General features: G+C 35.6%; 1 pseudogene; it reads left to right on the forward strand.

The window, feature by feature from the left end:
- Positions 1-2,663: 2,663 nt before the first annotated feature.
- On the forward strand, positions 2,664-3,384 carry LOC143669338 (ankyrin repeat domain-containing protein 49 pseudogene; annotated as a pseudogene).
- The last annotated feature ends 10,941 nt before the right edge of the window (positions 3,385-14,325 follow it).

Here is a 14,325-nt window from a genome sequence, read left to right on the forward strand (position 1 = left end):
CCATGATGTTGCTTGGGTTAAATCAATGCAGCAAGTCAAAGTTCAGATTTAAGTGGGAATACCTTTGCCTCTCACCAGCGAATTTTCCTTTGGTGGGAGGCAGAGTTTTCTGATGAGCAAATGAGGGAGCCTACCTGGAGAGGGCTTGACTGGCAGTGTTTGAAAAGCCCACCCCTGAGGTAGGAGATTCCATCCAATCAGCATACGGCAGCGCATTCTCACGAAGAGGACAAGGAGGAGATGAACAAGAGGAAATGAAAGAGAGTTGCCAACAGTGGAACCTGCTGTTCATGGGACATATTTTTAATTTGTGCTGTGTGTGAGAGGAAAACTTTGGATTGTTTGATTAGAGAAGCGACATGATCTGACTTATATTTGAAACTGACCACTATCTGAAAAAAAAAACAGACTGACCAAGAAATTGTCATGGTCAGGTTCATGTGTCAGCTTGGCCAGGTGGTGGGCGGTACCTGATATCTGGTTGGGCAAGTACTGGCCTGTCTGTTGCTATGAGGACATTCCATGCAGCGTTGGCTGGATCCACAGCTTCTGCAATGAGTGATGCCTAATCTAATCACTGGAAGCCTTTTAAGGAAGATTCAGAAGAAACAAGCTCTCTTTCTGCTTTGGCGGGCAAGCCTCTCCTGTGGAGTTCATCCAGACCCTCCGTCAGAGTCGTCAGCCTCGCAGCCTGCCTTGTGGATTTTGAACTGTATGTTCCCACCATTACATGAGAAACTTTTATAAATTTTATAATTATGGATATTTCTTGTTGATTTTGTTTCTCTAGAGAACCCTAACTAATACAGAGCCCCTCCCCATTCCATGGTCTTTGAGTTGATGGGTGTTGACAAAAGAGATAGTTGCAGAAGTGGGAGAGGGGTCCAGTTTCTTTTTGTATCTTTTTTACAGTGAAGCCTAAAATATTACTTTTTCGATTTAACAATACCTCATTATGTATTAATTAATTCATTCATCTTCTTACTATGATATCTTGGCTTAAACTATTTCTTCAGATAAAGATATATTTTTTACTTCTAATTTCTGAGGGAAATTAGTTTTATATTTATAGTTCCATAACCAGCAAAATAATATTACATTTTCGAGAGTCAAAACAATCTATCCTCTCATAGATTTCTGCTTTGACTACCTGAAAAAATGAAATGAAAAGTTGGTTTTTCTAAGAGTGTGAATGTTTCATCACCTCTGGCCCTGCCTCCAATAAAATTGCAAGTATTAAAACTGCTCATCCCTTTAAAATCTAACCTCAGTTATATGTATTTTTTTCTTCCTGTCAGTGGATAATCTTAGAAGAGCCTCTCTATTCACAGCACTTTGGAATTTTACAAGGATGTGCCATAGCATAATATTTTAATTTCTGTTTTTAACTCATGGTTTTAATATTTTTTAAAATTAACTTCATGTTGATGAGTGATCTTATTTTATTTTAATTTTTGATAACTTTCTGCCCTTTCATTTCTTTTTTTCTGGAATTTTATCAATTGAGCTTTCTTCATTGATGTTATTTTTAAAAATTTTCTTTTAAGTTTTCATTTTCTTTATCATGAATCTTACCCTTTAGTAATGTACCTCAACTCTTCTTCCAGCATTTCTATGGCACAATTTTATTTCTGAGATAGAATTTTCCCGTATTAAAATATCTCTCTCATTTACTGTGGTGCTTCTTCTCTACTTCTCATTGGAGGGATTCTCCTTTTATTCCCTATGATAATTTTATTATGGGTATTTGTTCTAATGCCTGCAATGCTTGTTTCCTCTTCATTTCTTTTTTCTGTCAATATTATTTTCTTTTGCTCTCTGCCTTTACATTGAATCTTTCTACAAACACCCAAACATACATGTTCATAATTAAAAGGAGGTAGATTTTTGGAAGTGCAATGAGCATGGATTGGGCTTTTGAAGAGCTCAATTTATTTGACCAGGGATGCAGAGATTCTAAGGGTCTTTAATATCAATTATTTCAAGGAGTCATTTCCTCCAGAAATAAATCCCTCAGGATTCTCCCAGTGAAGTGTGAGCTTAGCCACCAGCATTCTGCAAAATATCTTTAGAAGAAATTAATGCATTCACACTATATAATATCTGAATGCCCCTTTTAATGTATAGTTCTCATCCCCACCTCCCATTTTACAGAAACTTTTTTCTTCAGACTGATGCTTCTTTCTTTCAACCTTTGTGGCTTCTACATTCTGCTATTTCTGTCAAGAGTATAATGGCTTCTTCATTCCTGAGGAAAGAGCAACAGTGGAGTTTTATCCCCCCTTTGTATGAACTCTCATATGATACGAAATACCTGGTATTTCCCATCTGTAGTGGCTCCTTTCCTCCTTTTCTTTGTCTTTGTAGGTAGAAATTACCTCTTCATTTTACCCCATTTAATTGTCTTAGGGGAGGAAGTAGATATAAATATGTTTTAAATGTTATTGAAACCAAAACTGTATTTTGTTTGATTTAATTTGTGTTTTTCTTGTCTAATGCACACAAAACATTTAGTTTTATGTTAAAATACAATATGGGAGATCAGTAGTTATTTCCCCTCACTCAGATCCTGTTGAATAAAATAAGGCAGACATAATTCATCTCTAAAAAGATTATTTATACCCTGGCATTTGAAATGCTTTCTATTCAGAATAGCAGTAAAAATGGAAAAAGAGAAAATGTATGATGATTAAAAAAAACAGAACCAGAGAATTCCTTGAACTTCTCTGAACACTTTAACCAACTTGAATTATTGGAAACACAAGGACGCTTTGTTCCTTCTGGTAACCAAATTCTCTGGGTAGGTGATTCTGATGAAGATGAAGAATAAGATGAAAAGCCAAAGAGTAGTATTCATTACAGGAAAAGAAAATGTAAAAAGATCCAAGCAGATTGCTTCTTTGGGCTGCTGAAAGAAATCGGCTTTCTATAGTGTGGAGATTACTTTCTGAGAAGGCTGCTCACGTGGACAGTAGAGATGAATATGAGTACACTCTCTTCATCGAGCAGCCTACAGTGGGCAGCTAGATATCATCTGTAAATTGATCATGCAAGGGACTGATGTTCATGCTGTGATTGCAGATGGCTGGACACCCCTGCACAGTGCCTGCTAGTGGAATGATTCCAACATGGCTTCTTTCATTATTCACATGATGCAGATGTCAGTGCCCAAATGAAAGGCCTCTTCACTCCCATACATCTTGCTGCTGGAAACATAGACAGCAAAGATACCCTAGAATTTCTTCTGATGAACTGTTACATCAAACCAGGGCTGAGAAACAACTTGGAAGAAACTGTATTTGATATCTTCCAGGAGGACAAGTTATCTATCACTACCTCTTTGAAATTGTGGAAGACTGCACAAATTATTCACCTCTGTGTTAACAGTCCTAATAATTTTCATAAGTTTCTAGGAACCAGTGCCTCCTTTGTGTGAGATGTAAAATATTCCAGTGATACAAAATTGATGTCTAAGGTCTTACTACCAAAATTCGATGGTACTCATTATGATGTCCTTCCAAGTTAATTGTCTGACTTTGATGTCAAATTCCTTTGAAAGTTGTTTAGATATATCTTTAATGATTTCTGTGGATTTTGTGATTTTCACCAAAAATAACTTTAACTTACTTATACTTACCAACATGACACAGGGTGCATGGGTGATCAGTGGTAGAATGCCTACCTTCCATGCAGGAGACCGAGGTTTGATTCCTCCACCATGCACCACCCTGCACCACCCCCCAAAAAATATGACACAGGCTGTGCAGAAAAGTAAAGATATTTTTGGTGCTGATCCAAGAGAACTGTATTTTAAATATCCTATATCTCAGATCTTTGTTTAGTGTTTGTTAGACGATATGTATTTTTATAGTTGAACTAAATCTTTATTAAATTTCCCTTTTGTGAAAAAAAATACGATATGGGGCAATGCAATGTTGGCTCAGTAGCAAGAATTCTTGTCTGCAGAATCAGAGACCCAGGTTCGATTCCCAGAACCTGGCCGTGCCAAAAAAAGTAATACAATATGGACTTGTCATCTAGACATGTCAATGTAAATAGTATCATAATGTTATTTTAGCTCTCTGAACATTCATATTATTTTTTCATAATTTGTAATGAATAAAATATAGGAGACAATTATTTTTAGGTCATGGATTTGAAACAGAGAACATATACTGTGAATACTGAGTTAAAATGATAGAAAAATATCATGTAACTTTTTGGAGTGTGAAAGCAAATGATAAAATGTTTTACCTGTTTTGAAGAGTTCAAAACAGAGGCCAGCCTTTTAGTAGTTACAGCACTCTGTTCTTCCAAAATTCAGATTGGCAAGCATTAATATCATAAAATTAAAGCAAAAGCAGAAAGCATGAAAATGGATGAAAGGATTCTAACATTATTCAAAATACCTTTGTTGAGTACAATAGGAAACAGCAAAATTAAGCAAAACTTAAGATATTACTTAGACTTGAATAAGTAAATAATTAATAGCAAATAATAACAAAAATAGATTAGTAATATAGAATCAGTATTATTAAAATCTTCTATTTTACTATTATAAAATCTTCATACCTTATGTGAATGTGGTTAAAATTTCTCAATAACAACTTTATATCTATAAATATATCTTTATCTATATATGCCTACCTATAAGTCTATATTCTAATATCCAATACACAATCATTCCATGAATATTTCCTTTTAATCTGGAGCAGACTTTGTCTTTAGGACATTATTTTGTGCAATATCCATCAATTTGGAATGGAGAGTGGAAGGAGTAGTTTAAGGGAAAACAAAAGGCAGAGAGAGAACTAATGGAAGAGCTGCCTGACATGAGTTGTGAGCCTCCCTGCCTCAGGATCCTCCATGAAAAGAGAGCTGAAAATAAACTCCTCTGAAAGCATTCATCTCCCTCTGTCTGTCTCATAGGTTTGGAGATGATAACTCCAAAATCAAGGTGGCATCAAGGCCATTCTTTCTTCCCAATCTGAGACATTCTGTTGCTGGCTTGCTTTGGAGCTCCTTAGCGTGCATCTTGGCCAACCCTTACATGGAGATCTCTCTTCTTGGGTCTATACTTCACTTATTTCTACTTACTTCCAACTTCTTTCTATGGCCATCTCTCTGCAAGGCTTCCAGGAATATTGACTAAGACCCATCTTGATTCAGTAGACCACACCTTAAATAATAATATCTTTTAAAAGTCCTATTTACAAATAAATTCAATGAATTATTTCAAATAAATTTAATCTAAAGACATGCAGATTAAAATTAAAAGCACTTTTTGTTGGGGTACAAAATTCAGCCTGGTAAGCTTTGTGTTAAGCTCAGAAGCTGTAAAGTTTCAGACACAAACATGGCTTCATCAATAACTAGTTAATATTTTTCATTCCAGTTAGCAAGTAATACACAATAGTTCCAGGTAGTACCGTAAATAGGCACAGGTTGCAACAGACCAAATATTTACACTTTACTAACACATATTTTAAAAGGGAATCACTACTACCCTCATGAATATAAGAATATTTTATTTTATCAAGAATTTTCTAGTGATGAACTTCTCTAAACCTGTCTTCATGGTCATATTTCTCAGGGTGTATATGATGGGATTAAGGGGAGGGGGCAACACAATATAGAAAGCAGATAAAATAAGATCAGTGACTGATATAAACTCTAAAATGGGTTTTATATGAGAAATGAATACAGTTGAAGGAAAAAATTGTATTTTTTTGTATTATTGTATTATTGTATTTTTTTGTATTATTGTATTATTATAAATACAATACATGCCAGATGTGGGAGGTAACTCAAGTAGGTTTTGACTGTCTTTCTGTGAATTCAGTCTTTCTGATAGTAGAAACAAGATAGACATATGAGATTAGGGTGCTTATGCAGCAGCATACATCAAGTACTGCACTAATGAGAGTGAGCACAATTTCTGTAGCTTTATGCTCTGAACAGGAAATAGCTAGCAACTGGTGAATATTGCTAAAAAATTGTTGAGTCCAAATAAAGAAAAGATGCCCATAGTGTTTATGACTCACGTACAGCCATGCCTGAACCAAGACACAGCTGCCATCCACATGCTTGTGTCCATGTTCATGATGACTTAGTGCAGATGGAGGGAATGGTAAGCATCATGCGAAGGAACAGCTCTGCACCTGCTGAAAATGGCAAATAAAAGACCTGGCTGGACTGCCAAGGAATAAGATGGAGTTTTTGTGGGTCAAGGAGCAAGCTTGTGGGGCACAATGTCAGAAATGAGGCAAGATGAAAGAGTGACAGATTCCTTAAGAAAAGATACAAAGGCTTGTGATGGCATAACCAAGGAGGGTATGATGATAATGACATTCCCCATCAGAGCTGCCAGGTAAATTACTATAAAAATTGAAGTTTTTTTGTTTTTGTTTTGTTTTCTAAATTGAAGTTTTAATAATGAAATCTCCCGTGGGCCAGAAAAATCCAAGATCATACAGTCTTTCACCATATGACAAATGATTCCTTCTTGATGATATTCTGCATTAAAAATGAAAAATAAAGATTATTAAGGGAATCAAGAACACCAGCTTTCCCTACTCAATGCTTACCTCACTTTATACAACAGAGTCCATTGTGTCTTTGTGTTTGTGTGTGTGTGTAGGATCTATAGGAGTTTTATAGTAAATTCTCTCTATCCAGAAAATTCCAGTTTGTCATTCATATGATGCAGGTGTGTTCTGTTTGATCAATTCTCTGTTCCTCCGTATAAGTACCTAAGAGTTATGATGCTATTTGGGCACATATATGACTTAAAATACTACTCATTATCAGCAAATATAAAGGATAAAACATCCTGTGCACTAAACAGAATGATCACAATTTTCATGTGATCTTACCCCATGTGAAAAAAAGCATATGAACTCTTATGTGCCCATGCCACAGTCTATTTCTGTTTTGTTTTGCAATTTTTGTTTATCAATTAATTGATCACTTGATTTAAATTTACCTTTTCTCATTTGTCTAATGTTACCTGTTGAAATAGTTGACATTCTTCTTACTACTTTTCTATAAATTTCCTTTATTTTTACTCGAAAATTTCTGATATATTGTGAGATTTTTATATTATTGTTTCTTACTGAATGAATGTCATGTTTCTAATGTTTCTTCTCTTGAAGTGCTTGTTTCCCTATTTTTATCCCTTTGCAAACTCCTTACATTTAACTTCTATAATTTTCACATTTGTGGGGTAATATCATATATATTAAAAATATGTATATGTACTGGCATAAGTTGAAGATATTGGTAGTTTCACTTACAAACCACTACATGAGATTTATGGTTTCTCAGTGCATATAAACATATTTATAACTATAGTATTGCCTCTTAAGTGTGAAATAGCATTGTGTCTAAAAAAGAAACATACATACTTTAAACTACTTTATTGTTAGAAAAATTAATCAACATTGGCACTATCAAGAAGTCATAATCTTTCTGCAGGTGGAGAGTCTTGCCTTGATATTGATGGCCACTGAGTGATCAGGGTGGATTTTGTTGAAGTTTGGGGTAGCTGTGTCAATTTCTTAAAATAAGACAGCAATGGAGTTGCCTCATTGATTGCCTTCCTTTCATGAAATATTTCTCTATAGCATGTGATGCTGTTTGATAGTTTTTTTACACCCAGTAGAACTGCTTTCAAATTTGGAGCCAATCCCCTCAAACCCTGACTCTGTATTATCAACTAACTTTCTGTACTCTTCAAAATCTTTTCTTGTCATTTCTGGAATGTTTACAGAATTTTCACCAGGAGTAGATTCCATCTCAAGAAACGAATTTCTTTCTTCATCCATAAAATGCAACTCCTAATTCACTTAAGTTTTATCATCAGATTGCAAAATTCAGTCACACCTTGAGGCTCCACTTCTATTCAATTTTTTTTTTTGCTATTTCCTCCTCATCTGCCATTACTTCCTTCACTGATATCTTGAACCCTTCAAAGTCATCCATGAGGGTTGGAATCAACTTCTTCCAAACTCCTGTTGATATTGACAAGTTGACCTCTTCCTATGAGTCACAAATGTTCTTATAAGAGTCACCTTATGCTATCACACAGCTGTTTCTTCTTTATTCATGTTGTCAGTGAAATTCAGCACCATGGGACCACATGATAATATCATCCATGATAATGTCCATATTTTGTATTTCAATTGTATCAAAAATATAAATTAGGAGAACTCATCATTCTTCCTAGAATATTTTAAACAAATTACATATCTTCATCAGATTTTGTAGTTTTATTAATAAATGTCCTACTTTTTTCACATTTTCAAGGGATTTTATTTAATTAATCTTTGAAAAACAATGGCAAATAGGGAGGAGTCAAATTAGATGTTTGGCCACATCCAGCATATGCTGGTTTTATTTTTATGACTTAATATTGAAGAAAAAAACTTTCCATTAGGGTTGGCAGTCTTGCTTGCATTTAACTTCTATTTTTAATTGAAGATTTCAATTGAGGTTTTTTCTTTATTTGGAAAGAGACTTCTGACAGAACAGTTTTTGTGCATAACACCAAGGAAATTTTTATTAAATATAATTCTGTTGAGATACATTATGTAATCATGTTCTAGTTTTCTAGCTGCTGTTATGCTAATATAGCAGAAATGGGATGGCTTTTTAAAAAGAGGAATTTAACAAGTTGCAAGTTAACAGTTTTTAGACTGTGAAAATGTCCCAATTAAAGCAGATCTACAGAGATGCCCAATCTAAGTATCCAGGAAAAAATACCTTGATTCAAGAAGGCCAATGAAGTTCAAGGTTTCTCTCTCAAATGGAAAGGGACTTGGTGAACATAGTCAGGGCTTTTCTCTTGGCTGGAAGGGCACATGGTGAACATAGCATCATCTACTAGCTTCCTCTCCAGCTTCCTGGGAGGCATTTTTCTTCTTCATCTCCAAAAGCTGGTGGACTCTCTGCTTTATGGTTTTACAGGATACTCTGTTGTGGTTTTCTTGTGGTTCTGTCATTCTTCTCTGCTCTCTCTGAATCCCCAGCATTCTCCAGAATGTTTCCTTTTTTTATAGGATCCCAGTAATCTAGGATTAGGATCTTGATTAGGATCTAATCAAGACCCACCCAAATGGGTGGAGTCACATCTCTACCTAATCAAGTTTAATACCCACAGTGATTGAGTCACTTCTCCATGGAGATAACCCAATCAAGTTTCCAACCTATAATGCTGAATAGGGATTAAGAGAAATTATTGCTCCCACAAGATTGCTTAGGATTAAATCATGGCTTTTCTAGGGTACATACATCCTTTCAAACCAGCACATTCCACCTTCTGGACCCTAAAAAAGTCATATTTTTTCAATATGCAAAATATATTCATTCCATCACAATATCAGAAATCCTTAAACCATTTCAGTAGCAATACAAATGAGATACAAAATTAGAAATAGTACAAACTCCTATCAAAGTTAGTTACAGGCATGGTCTTCTCTAAGGCAAAGTTCTTCTCTGGCTCTGGACCTGTAAAAACTCAAAACAAGTTATTTGCTGCCAACATACAAAGGAGGAACAGTCTTAGGATACATATGCACATTTCCATAGGGAGGAAGGAACACAGGAGTCGCTGGACCCATACAGTTTCAAAAACCTGCAGGGCAAAGACCATTAGATTTCAAAGTCTGAGAGTTATTTATCTTTAGAGCTTTAGAAAGCAGCAGTGTCACCCTTTCCAAGGGCCTATGCAGAGGCCTGCCTCTCTCTGAATGCAGCCTTGGGGGATGTTTGGGAGACCACCTTTTTCTCAGCTCCACCCTCTCTAAACATTGGGGCCATACCTGGGCTCTCTGCCATCTCTGGGGCACATACTCAGCCCTTCCATGTGGTGGCAGCCAGGCTTTCTCCAAACACCAAGGAATGTGCTTCACCCTCTCCAAGGCCTGAGGCAGCATGACTTTTCCACTGCAGTGAGGTGGAAGGCCCATTCTCTGCCTTTGGGGCAAACCCAACCTCTCCACATGCTTGTATGGGTCCACTCTCCCGGCTTGAGGCTTCTTGACTTCAGATCTCAGCCTTCATGGCATTGCCTCTGAAGTTCTTTTTCCTCCCATGTGTCCCTTCTCTTAGCCCTCCAGTCCAGACTGGCAGTCACTCTGTTTATACAGGTCCCACAGCACTCTCATTGGCTTTCTATGCAGTAAACTTAGATCATGCCAATCAGACATAAGGAGTTTCTGCAATCCTTCCTGGATAACTCCATATTCAATCCTGGCTTTCTCTGAAATGGCTGACTAGTTCCACATTTAGCCAGATCTTCACATGGGGCACTATTCTCTCGGGACTCCCTTCCTGGAAGTCCAGAATTTTCCAGAACATCAATTTCTGGTTTCTTTATATGCAGGAGTTCAGTTCTCAGCTTATCTCTCTCCTGTTGTATTTCACTATATGCTGGGAGGAGAAACCAGGCTGCACTTTCCACATTTAATTTGGAGATCTCTTCTGCTAAATATCCAAGTTCATGGCTTTTAAAATCTGCCTTCCAGCCAAAGCCACTAGTCAACTTTGCCAGATTATCTGCAATTTTAAAACAAGGCTTGCTTTCCTTCCAGTCTACAAGAATATGTGCCTCATCTTTGTCTAAGCATGGTCAGAGGTATCTTTAGAGTCCACATTTCTACCAAGAGTCACTTCAAAGCTTTCTAAGCCTTCTCTATCAAGCTTCTCACACCTCTTCCAGACTCTCCATTTAAAAAGCTGTTCCAACCTGTTTGGTATTTGCAAACTGCAGCAGCACCCCACTCTCCAGTACTAAAATCTGTTCTAGTTTGCTAGCTGCCAGAACACAATATACTAGAAATGGAATGGCTTTTTAAAAGGGGAATTTAATAAGTTGCATGTTTACAGTTCTAATGCTGAGAAAATGTCCCAATTAAAGCAAGTCTATAGAAACATCCAATCTACAGCATCCAGTGTAAGATACCTTGATTCAAGAAGGCCAATGAAGTTCAGGGTTTCTCTCTCAAGTGAGAGAGCACATAGTAAACACAGTGCTTCCCAGGAGGCATTTTCCTTATTCATCTCCAAGGGTTGCTGGCTGGTGGACTCTCTGCTTCTCATGGCTGTCATTCTTCTCTGCTCTCTCTGAATCTCTCTTTCTACAAAATGCTTTCTCTTTTATAGAATTCCAGTAAACTAATCAAGATCCACCTGAATGGGTGGAGACAGGTCTCCATCTAATCCAGTTTAACAACCACTCTTGATTGAGACACATCTCCAAGGAGATGATCCTATTACAGTTTCAAACATACAGTACTGAATAGGGATTAGAAGAAATGCCTGGATTTATAAAATGGGACTAGGATTAAATCATGGCTTTTCTAGGGTACATACATCCTTTCAAACCAACACAGAAGCATTCTGGAAGACTTGGGTGGAGGTAAATAGGAAAGGCTTGGATTGCTTTGAAGAAGCTGTTGATAGTAATATGGATGCTAAATGTGCTTCCAATGAGATTTTAAACAGAAAAAAATGCATATGTTATGGCCAACTGGAAGGATAGTGATCCTTATTTTAAAGTAGAAGAGAATTTTACAAAATTGAATACTGCTGTTGGATGGAAGGCAGAATTTGAAAGTAATGACCTAGGATAATTATACACTGTCCTAAGGCAAATATTCTCCTCTGGCTGTTGAGCTGTGAAACTCAGAACAAGTTATCTCCTTCCAAGTTACAAAGGAGAGAGAGTCATAGGATACGTGTTCCCTTTCCCCTAAGGAAAAATTGAAATGAAAATGGGGTTCACTGGACACAGTTCTTAAAACTGGCAGGGCATACTCCATTAGATTTCAAAGTCAGAGAGTTATTTATAAAATATTTCCTCCTCTGGGTTTTGGAGAGCAGCAATCCCAATCACTCATTAGTTGAGAATATTTCAGTATTTCAATAAATGAACTAGACTTAGACATTTACAGAACCCTACACCTCACAATAGCAGAATACAAATTTTTCTCAAGTGCTCATGGATCATTCCACAGGACAGACACATGTTGGGTCTCAAAGCAAGTGTCAAGAAATTTTAAACATTTGAAATTATATAAAACACTTTCTTGATTCATAATTGAATGAAGTTAGAAATTAGTAACAGGTAGAAGGCCAGAAAATTCAGAAAAATACGGAGGCTAAACAACAAATTCTTAACCAACCAGTGGGTCAAGGATGCAATTAAAAAATAAATCAGTAAATATCTTGAGGCAAATCAAAATGAAAATGCAACATATCAACACTTATGGAATGAAGCAAATGCATTGCTCAGAGGGAAATTTATTGTCCTAAATCCTTATATGAAAAAAGAAGAAAGTGCAAAAATTGAGGACAAAACTGCTCACCAGGAGGAACTACAGCAAGAACAGCAAACTGACCCCAAGGTAAACAAAATGAAAGAAATAAAAAGGATTAGAGTAGAAATACATGAAGTTAAGAAATAAATAAAACAATAAAGAGAATCAGCAAAACCAGAAGTTAGTTATTTGAAAAAATCAATACACTTGATGGACTCTTACCTAGGCTGACAAAAAAAAAATGAAAAAGGATGCAAATAAATAAATCAGAAATGGGGGAGAGGACATAACCATCAACCCCATTGGAAGAAAGGAGATAATGAGAAGATACTATGAGCCAATTACATGATAGTAAACTAGATAACATTGACAAAATGGACAACTTCCTAATTGCTGAATTTTTATTATTTTCTGTTTAAATCCTGGGTGAATGTTAGATTTTGTCAGCTGCTTTTCCTGTTTGAGTTTTGACCGTGTGTATTTTTCAATAATAATAATTATTCAATAATAATTTTGGTCTAGTTCATATAAAGTATTCTTATATTATCCTTTTAATGTCCAAAGACTAAGTAGTAATAGCCAGTTTCCATTTTTAACTTAAGGAGTTTAGTTTGAAGTAATAGCAAATTTACAGGAAAGTTGCAAAGCAGTATGAAACCCTGACAGAAAACTACAGCATAAACCCCTACTCCAGAAAGATCTAACAACTTTAACATTTTGTCACATCAACTGTATCATTCTATCTATACTTCTGTCTAAAAATTGATCTGGCAGTCTACCTTTTATCTAAATATCTGAGAGTAGGTTGTATATATAATGCTCTTTGAAAACATTATACTCCCATGTACATTTCCTAACAACAAGGAAACCCATATATATAACCATCTTAAGAACAGTTATCACTTTCACAAACCTTTACTTTGATATAAAACATTTGACATATATTCTGTAGTTTCTTATAGCCCAATAGTGTCTTTTCATTTGCTAATGGCAGTATCTTCTTTCATTTTATCTTCATTAAACTGGTTGTAAATTATTGATATTGTCAAAGAGCCATATTTTGCTTTGTTGATATTCTCTATTATTTTCTTGTTTCTAATTTTCTTAATATCTATAATACTTTTGATTATATCATTTCTTTGTATATGGGGCATAACTTGATCTTATTCACAAGTTTCCCCAGGTGAAATACATTTTAATAACTGTGTTATCTTTCTTTGTTTCTAATACATGTTTTTTTTATTTGTTTTCTTGTTTTTTAACATGGGCAGGCACCAGGTCTCAGGCATGGCAGGCGAAAACTCTGCCTGCTGAGCCACCATGGCCTGCCCTCAGATTTTGATACTAGGAATTTCACTCTAAATATTGATTTGGCCATATCCCAATCATTTTAATGAGTTGCATTTTAATTTTGATTCATTCATAGCATTGCTAAAACTCTTTAAGAATTCTTCTTTGACCCTGCAATATTTTACATGTGTATGTAATATAAAATATTTTATACCCTTGTAGCTACTTTTCTGTTATTCATTGATATTTTATTAGTTCTTTTGGTTTGAGAACATTTTTTGAATGGCTTCTAATGTTTACACTTGTTAAGAGTGCTTTATGTCCCAGAATGTGGTCTATCTGGATGAAAGTTTCATATGTGCTTGAAGGAATGTGTATTGTGTGTTTTACCATTTTTGTATGGAGTATTCAATACATGTATATTGGATCAAATTGATTGACAATGTTGTTTGGGTCAACTATACCCTTACTAATTTTATGCTTGCTTGATCTTTCAAATATGAAGATGGCTATTGAAGTTAACAACTATAATAGTGGATTTATCTATTTTTCCTTTCAGTTTTATGAGGTTTTGCTTCACATATTTTGAAACTCTGCTTTTAAATGTATACATACTTAGGATTTTTTATTTCCTCTCAAACAATTGGCTCTTTATTTATTTATTGCTGATAAACTTCTGGGTCCTAAAGTCTGAATTTTCTCAAATGAACGTAGC

The sequence above is a fragment of the Tamandua tetradactyla genome, chromosome 25, assembly GCF_023851605.1.
Source record: "Tamandua tetradactyla isolate mTamTet1 chromosome 25, mTamTet1.pri, whole genome shotgun sequence".
In the NCBI taxonomy this organism is placed as follows: Eukaryota; Metazoa; Chordata; class Mammalia; order Pilosa; family Myrmecophagidae; genus Tamandua; species Tamandua tetradactyla.